The 9087-nt window shown below is 33.1% G+C and overlaps 1 protein-coding gene across 2 annotated transcripts in view; it reads left to right on the forward strand.

Annotated features, from left to right (window-relative positions):
- BMPR2 (bone morphogenetic protein receptor type 2) overlaps window positions 1-9087 on the forward strand; it is a 225700-nt gene that overhangs the window by 60002 nt on the left and 156611 nt on the right. The window lies entirely within an intron of this gene.

Below are 9087 nucleotides of genomic sequence, written 5' to 3' on the forward strand. Positions count from 1 at the left end.
ATAGAGGTAAGGGAAGACTCGGGTATCCCACAGGCCTCTAGGCCTGGCATTTCAGTATTGTTATTGGTCCAGAGAAGGAGAAAAGGAAATAGAGTCCAATTCAGTCATTGGCTAAAGATGGGTTCATTCATTATGTCAGTTCTCAGGGCATCAGCTAGATTCTGAGAAACTTTGCCAAACCCAGGGGCTCACACCTATGTACAGGATGGCCATCATTCATTCATACAGGTCCTTATTTGATAAAAACAAAGAGCAAAAGTACCATTGAGCCCATTCATAGTCTGACTTTATGATTTAACCCTTAGTTCTCCTGAGATACCCTTAACACTATTAAACATATTATAAGTTCAGTAAATAGGTTAACATTCACTCAGGATTTTTTTATTCAGTGTTTCATGTATTGGGATGTTTTCCATTTAAGAAGGTCCAGTAGGTCAGGGACTAGAGTAGAGCCTAACATGGCAGAATGAATCGCATTGCTTTACCTTAAAATAAAAATAATAAAAACTTTTTATATTGTTAGAAGTAAAGCTATAAAGTGATTTAAGTAGCAAAGGACATTGAAATAGTTCTGAATATACTTTCTGAAATGAAATTTGTATTATTGTATTTGATTATTTGTCTCAAAGTCAATGTTGGATATTAATGTATCTCACCTCTTCCAAATTTAATTATTTTTTTTGCTCTAGGTATGTGATTTTTCAGTATTTAAAATCTATTCCAATTATACCCCCAAATCGTAAAACATATTATGAGAGAGAAGAGGTCAGAACTATAAGAAGAGACTAAGTGGTTTTCTTTACAACATTACATTGGCATTCTCACAGTTATTTGGGAATTGGACACTACAAACCTCCCTCCTCTATATAACTGCTTGATCACTCTTATCTAGTTCTAATAGTACATAAATAGTTGTAAAATATTTATCAGATTATGAGCCTTTATTTTGGGTAATGTAAAAATATGTTAAATATTTTCCTTTTCTTTTTTAAAATAAAATCATTTATAACCATTTAAGAAGTGTTATACACACATTGCTTCATTATGAGCAGAAATCAGAAGTCCTAGGTTGTGTGTGGTCAGTCTTGACTTTGTCATTTTATTAGTAGTGTGACTTTGGTCAAGTCACTTAATCTCTCTGGACCTCAGTTTCCTCATTTGGAAAATGAAGATAATGCCTAATTTTCCTACTCTAACACAGTTATAGGGAAGATTAAGTGAAATATGCATGTAAAAGTGCTTTTGTAAACTATAAAACTGTATACAAATGTAAGATTATTAGTTTGAAATCAAGACATTTTAAATTCATCAGTAGATACCTTCTGTATTAGAAAATGTAGTCTTGTAGTAAATTTGAAGTAAATACTGATGTTACCATTGAGGTGTGTTTATTAGCTCCTCAGTTTTCAGGGTTTTTGGATAAGATTTTAAGCATTTTGCATCTATTTGTGTGTGTATGTGTACGTATATATATATATGACATGTGATATATGTATTATATATGACTATATACAATAGGTAACAGTTGTAATTATTATATATTATGTATTAGATGGAATTAAAATAACATCCGACACTGAATCCCACATAATTTGTGCTATTTTACAAGTCTTTGCATAAAAAAATAGCAAAAAAGAATGATAAGCAGGATGAGGTATCTCTCTCCTGACAGGTAGCAGCTGCCTTATGCTATTTGACTACAATTGGGGAGGTCCAACTCCCTTGTGCTCCCTTCATTCTGCTCCTGCTTATCCTGCTGCTTTTCTGCATCATTACCCTAATATGTGTACTGTCTGTGTCTGTGTCTTTGCACTCCATGCCCACTAAGACAAGTTTAAAGACCATTTCAGTGTAGCAGTAGAATAATTTCCCTTTACTTCAAATATCCAACTTTTAAAGCTAATATTTAGTGCTCTTCTTTGACAACAAAATTATATTTGGATTAGATATTACACAGGCAGGTTTTAATGAAGCATCAGCTGAAAAGCAAATTCTTTTTGATGTAAAGGAAAGTAACTAGTCTTATGATAGCTAGCTATATTGCTGCAGCATGAGTAAAAGTAACGTTGTTCTCTTGTTGTGGTAAATAGCTATGAAAGAAATAATATATGTACCACAATAATTGGATTTAAATTTTTATTTTTCTGGCAAACTTTTAAAATGACATTGCTTAAGTATTATTCATTTTAAGGTATTGGAAATTAATCTAATAATACTTTTGTTAGAAAACCATTACTTAATTTTAATTTTGAATTCATTGGTAGTTGTTGAAAGTTATTCACTGACTAACATTTGATGTTCTATTTTTTTGACTATTATATGTAAATCAAGTTAAAATTCATTTTAGTGAAAATGTTTTTTGTTTTTTGAACCAGAGTTAATTCTGGCCACAAAATTAATATGCTTACATGAACATTTAATAGATTTGCTAATACTGCATTCTGTAACTTTTTTTAATCAGTATCTCTGCCAAGAATTTTCAGGTTTCTTTGTCAGATGCAATTTGTCCTACTGAATATGTAAGAACCTCTTGTATTATGTCAGTCGGCTCAGTGATGGAGAGTGAATAGGAATGGAAAATGAAGAGATCCTGATAGTGACTCTCAGCATACCTCTCACATACTTCTCAGGCATTCATATTTATAATTGAATATTTATAATTCATATTTATAATTAAAATTAGGTGCAGTACCAAAAGGAGCATAATTTTGGGAGTAAAAGCATAACTTGTCTAGTGGTTAGTTACATGCAGCTCCAGCAACTGATGCAAAGCTACCTTTGAGCCTAGACCATTCTTTTCCAGATTTTATTGGAGGAGCTCCAGGAAATGATGAACTGGAACTTTTTCTCTGAGACTGCGTGCTATTTTACAATAACTACAGGAGTCATATTAGCTCTTGTTGTATGTGCCAATTGAAATAAATGACTTCATGTTCTATAGACTGCCAGCCCCTAGTATGTGAAGTGTTTGTATGTGTAGTTTAGGATTTCCCAGTAGTAAATATGTTAGTGGAGGTAGCTGGGTGGTACAGTGGATAGAGCGCTGGGTGGTGAAGTCACTAAGATTCTAGTTCAAATTTAGCCTCAGATACTTGCCAGCTGTGTAATTCTGGATAAGTCACTTAACATCTCTTTCCCTCATTTTCTTCAGCTGTAAAATGGGAACAGTAATACCACCTACTTCCCAGGGTTGTTATAAGGATCAAATGAGATAATATTTATAAAAAACCCTTAGTACCATACCTGATACATAGTAGGCATTATATAAATACTTATTCTCTCCTTCCTCCTAATCAAAAAAGAGATCTTCACTGTATCTCATAATTTCTAAGTTGATATAGACATACAATATTTTGAAAATTTGTTTTGTTTTAAACCTTTTTTTAAATCTAGAATGAGCTGATGAGCAATAGCAATAGAAGAAATTTTTCTCTGGAAATAAGAGATTAAAACATCATGTGTCTATGTCAAGATTGTGTTTTGATACATTTTGAGCTAACTTTTAAAGAAATATTCAAAACAGGCCGTTGTTGCTATTAATACTGTCACCTTTTTTCTTTTGGCAATAGCAACTTTGGTTGCATATATGATTACATGGAATAAGATATTTGCACATCACAGAGACCATTTAAAATAAACAAAAGTCTTTTTAGTATTAGAAGATACTTGTTTATGGGATTTCCTTTACAAGTAAAGAGCTCTTTTTAGCCCCAGATTACCTAAGGGCTCTTGTATTTTAGGAGGATACTATTTGTAGTCCTGGTGAAGCATCTATAATTCTTAAGAACTGCTAGTACCTCATTAAGTGTAAGAATCTTGGATTTTACCCAGATAATCTGTGTTGGAGGCCTAGGCATTCACTGAGATCTCAGGGAAGCGTTCAGGGGAGGGAGGAAAGGAAACAGAAAAGAAGAAGAGACTTCTTTACCCAGTAACTTCTGTGTTTTATTGTGTTATGTGGGTTTAATGGGTCTTAGAATGAATGTAATAACCCGTGAAGTCCTTACACTTCTTGTTTGACAGAATCCGTATCTTTCCCCTTTCCTCTCTCTCCCATGTATTGACACAACCTTTGTAATGGTACTTTAAGATTCTGTGTTATTTCCATCTATGTACTATTAACCAAAGTGATTCTTTTCAGATTAATGAGAAGTATGGTTAGAAATGGTACTTTAAAAATAAATAAGGGTTCTTGTTAGAGTTTTAAAACTTAAAGTATGTTGATGCAGAGTGACCACAGGCTGTCAAATGCAATGTCCTTTGGTTTTTAACTGGTTTTTTTTTTTTTTTTTGGTGCAAAGGAAGGTCTTGTGGGGTCTTATCTAAAAATAAACATGACATTTTAAAAATCATTATAAATAAAACAAAAAATATATATGTGAGTAAAATTATTTTAGAAAGTAAAAGAGCTATATAGATATGAATATCGTATGAAAACTGATAACTTTTGGACCTAAAATAATGCATCTATAGGTATACAGTAAAGTATAAAATTAAATCTTTATTTCATCTATAATAGGTGACAGATGAATGACTTATGGTTGAAATGTTTTAGTTGTGTGCTATATTTCACTCACAGCTTAAAAATTAAAATTATTTTTGGCTAAAATGTGTTGTATTCTAACTAAAAAATCAGCTGAAACAAATTCTTTAATGTTTCAGTGGATTAGAAAAAGATTGTGTATGTATGTATATATAATATGTATAATATATGTATTTACAAGAATTCATTTTGATATAGTTTGTGATTGGTGTATTATATATTACTGAGTATTGTAGATGATAATAATAAGCTTTTTATGGCATATAAAAGGCATCAAAGGATCTGCTTTGTCAAATGTTATGTACTACTTCGATGTAAACTTCTACAATGAGACTATTACAGCATAAAGGCACCGTAGAGTAATTATGTATTGTTCCAGTTGCCATGTGATTATAATGTGAAATGATCTTATTGAGTGTCTTGGGAGAAGGTTACTTGGTCTACTTTTTAGCCTTTTTCTCTTTCTCTTACTGTTCCTCAAAAATGTTTATGTTTGAGAGAACTTAAAAATTAGTAATAGCTTGATTTGTCACAGTTATCAGCTATAAGTAACATTTTTGTGTTGCATATTATAAAAGCTGCTTCACATTTTTCAGTTTATTCTCAGTATTTTGTGAATTAATTCTGAGAGAAATTGTAATACCTAGGAAAATCGTATTCCATTAGCATATCCATTGATTGATTTCTGTCTTAGCAAAATGCTTTTATCCATGATGTGTATTGTATAGTTTTGTTTATGATTTTTCTACATTATTATGGTTTTATTTAATGCACAGAGAATAAATGTCAACTCCTTAAATAATATTCACTAGCAAGTTTTGTTGTAGAAATGAACAAATGAATGAAGAAACATTTATTAGGAGTTTACTACATTCCAGGCATTGTGCTGTGTACTGGGTGCAAAAAAAGAAGAAAAGTAGTCTTTGCCCAAGGAACTAACATTTTAATGAGTGAGACCACACACATAGTGAAGTGGTGGCTAGGGAAGAGTGAAGTAACCAAATGGAGAGTCTCTAACCTTTCTGGAATTAGACCACGATCACAAAGTAGTTTATGTAAAATATTATTGCTATTATCTCAGAATAGCTTTCCAATTTAATGACTCCTGATTTTGATCTTCCCAGGATGTAGAGGTTTCTTCTTGAAAAAGCATTGGAAAAGGAGCATGCCTATATAGATGCAAAAAGGGGCATTTGAAACCTCTTCAGCTGGGAAGCTCCTCAGTGGGTGCTAGTATTTAATTAGGATCACAGATTTCAATATCAATTGAAATTGGAACATTCAACTGTGTCTTTGTTTTTTCTTTTATTTTTACAGTGCAAGGTTATCTGACACCTTATAAGCTTCTGTCTATGGTATTTCTTAGACATACTTTGCACCTGAAACCCAGAGCCAACTGATAATCAACTATATAGTTTTCCACATGAGTTATCTACCTCATCATCTGATGTTTTCCTCGAATGTATAGTCAGGGACCAATTTCACTTAAAACCTGTCTTAAAAACAAAACAAAAATGTCCTGACCGTAGTCTTACTCCTATCATAATTTATAAAAATATAACTAAGACCTGTGTCAACATTACCTTAACTCATCCTATTTCCCAGTTGAATGATAGCCCTTTTCCAAAAGCAGGTGATAATACTGATTTGGTTTCTTTTCCCATAGCAAGAGGTAGAAAAAGGTGAAGGTAGGAAGTGGGAAGAGATTTGTGCTCCTGCTAACATAGCAGAATATTGCCTGGTCTGGTGTTGTGAGTCCTCACCAATGAGAAGCCACTTTGTAGCCAGAATGGAATAGTTTAATAAACGATTTTATTAAGATGATTGTTCTGTGAAGTTTGGATTCAGTTAAAGGGCCGCACTTGAGAACCTAGAGGGTCATATGTGGCCTCAAGGTCACAGATTCCCCATCCCTGGAAACTAGGTTATCCTGCTATTTAGTCAGTCAACAAGCATTTTGTGCCTGTTTTATGCCAAGTGCTGTTGTAAGTGTTGGAAATACAAAGAAATTTTCAAGCAATTTACTTTTCAGTGAGGAGACAATGTCTAAATGACTAGTGTTATTTCCCTATAAATTTTGAATTTAAGACACATAGATGTTTATAAATGTTAGTTCCTTGGGCAAAGACTATTTTTCTTCTTTTTTTGCACCCAGTACACAGTACAATGCCTTTATTCATTAGTTCATTTTGATATGGAAAAAAAAACTATCCCAAACAAAAAACAATTTCCTTAGAATTAGGAACAATTATAATGAGCTTTCACTAGAAGTGCTCCTTCTCATAGGAAGTTTTCAGGCAAAGACTGAATGACTTCTTATTGGGAATATTGTAGATGAGATCCTTGTTAAGACACTGACTAGATGAGAAAGTTTCTGATTCCAGATTCTTTGATGAATAACCTCAAGCTTCCCTGTGGCTTCCTATAATCTTCATCCAGGCACTACTGTTTGTATAAGGCTCTTGATTCTCCCAAATGTTGTTGCTTCTTCTAAATTATCTAGAACTTATTCTGTATATTTGTCATGTATACTTTTATGTATACATGTTGTTTCCCCATATCCATTTTTATTTTTAATCCCTAGAGCTTAGACAGTTCTTGTCAGAATAGCACTTAATATTTTTTGATTAATCAGATAAGAGACACAATCTATTATCAAACCCATACCTAAAGCTTCTCTAGCTTGGTATGGTCAGAGTTTTCACTATTTTGATATAGCCTTTTAAAATCTAAGATCAGTATGTCAAGATAAGCTCAAAATAGATACATGATTTAGACCTTAGGGGCAGTATAAGCAAATTAGTGGAACATGGAAGAAATTTCCTGCCAGATCTATAGATAGGGAAAGAGTTCATAACCAAAGAGAAAGGTTCACAAGAGGTAAAACAGATAATTTTAATTATATAGAGTTAAAAAGGTTTTTGCACAAAATGAAACCAGTGCAGCTAAAATAAGAAAAAAAAGCAGGAAGCTTGGGAGGGAAATCTTTGTTGATGGAGCTATGAACTAGTCCAACCATTCTGGAGAGCAATTTGGAACTATATCCACAAAAATTATTAAGTTGTGCATTCTCTTTGACCTAATGATAATACTTTTAGGTCTATGCAAAGAGATTAAAGAAAGAAGAAAAGGACTTAATATGTAACAAAATATAGCAGGTTTTTGTGTGTGTGTGGTAGCAAACAATTGGATGTCACAGAGGGTGTGACATCAGTGGGAATGGCTGAACAAGTTGGTGTGTGAAAGTGATGGAATATTATTGTACTATAAAAATGATGAAGGAATGGTTTCATAAAAACTTAAGACTTATGAACTGATACAAAGTTAAGTGATCAAAACCAGAAAAAAGTACATTAATAGCAATATTGCAAAGATTTAGTAACTGATTAGCAAAATGACCCCTCACAGTTCCAAAGGACTCATGATGAAACATACTAATCATCTCCTGACAAAGAACTCAGGAGTACAGAATGAAGCATATTTTCTCCCCTCGCCCCTTTTTTGGCCATAGTTAATGTGAAACTTTGTTTTACATCACTACACATATTCATAGTGAGTTTTGTTCTCAATGGGTAGGGGAGAAGGAGAAAGAAAATTTGGAAATTAAAGTAAAATTGAATTAAAAAAACAAACCTAGGGTCACTACCACTTTATTAATCGTAGGATCTTAAGATTTCAAGCTGGAAAGGACCTTGGGGGGGTCATCTAGTCTAATTTCTTCATTTTGTAGAGGAAAAACTAAGGTGCAGAAATTAAAATACTTGCCTGTGGCCATACAGGAAATAAAGAGCAAAACCTTGATTTGGAACCTGAGTTTTCTGACTCTAAATTCAGTGCTTTTTCCATTTTACCTTACTGCCTCTCAGTGAGACATTACAGTAATACTTTAATGGAGGAACTTAACATATACATTGCATTTAGAAAAAGCATTGGATTTGGAGTCAGATTACTTGTTCATTTCTTGGCTCTCTCAATGTGGCGTCTTGGACAAGTCACTTATTTTTCTTTAAGCTTATTTGTTTATATGTAAAATGAAGAAATCAAATTGGAATTTATCATATCTCACACAGAACTGAAAGGGATCTCAGAAGTCTTCTTTGTAACATTCTTTCCAAGTGATAGAGCCTCCCTCCACTTGGAAATTTCAGTAATGTGAAACTTTCTCATACCTTGGGATATTTCACATTCAATTTTTTGATCAGCCTTAATTTTTAAGAAGGTATTTCTTTTTGTAAATACAACCAAAATCTGCTTCATAATTTCTGCTTGTTCCTAATTTTACCATCTGGGTCCAGGCTGAGGCAATCTGATTCCTCTTCTACATGACAATCTTTCAAATATTTACAGGGATGGGAGCATGCTAACTGTCTCATTTTTTCTTCTGAAGCATAAATATCCTCAGTTCCTCCCAAAGATGTCCATAAGACATGGTTTTCAATCCCCCTCATTATCACCATGTATGCCCTTCTCTGGATGGATTCCAGCTTGTGAGTTATCATTACTACAAGGTGCCATTCAGAACTCAAGACAGTTATTATTCCACA

The sequence above is a fragment of the Notamacropus eugenii genome, chromosome 6 (genome assembly GCF_028372415.1).
Source record: "Notamacropus eugenii isolate mMacEug1 chromosome 6, mMacEug1.pri_v2, whole genome shotgun sequence".
Lineage (NCBI taxonomy): Eukaryota > Metazoa > Chordata > Mammalia > Diprotodontia > Macropodidae > Notamacropus > Notamacropus eugenii.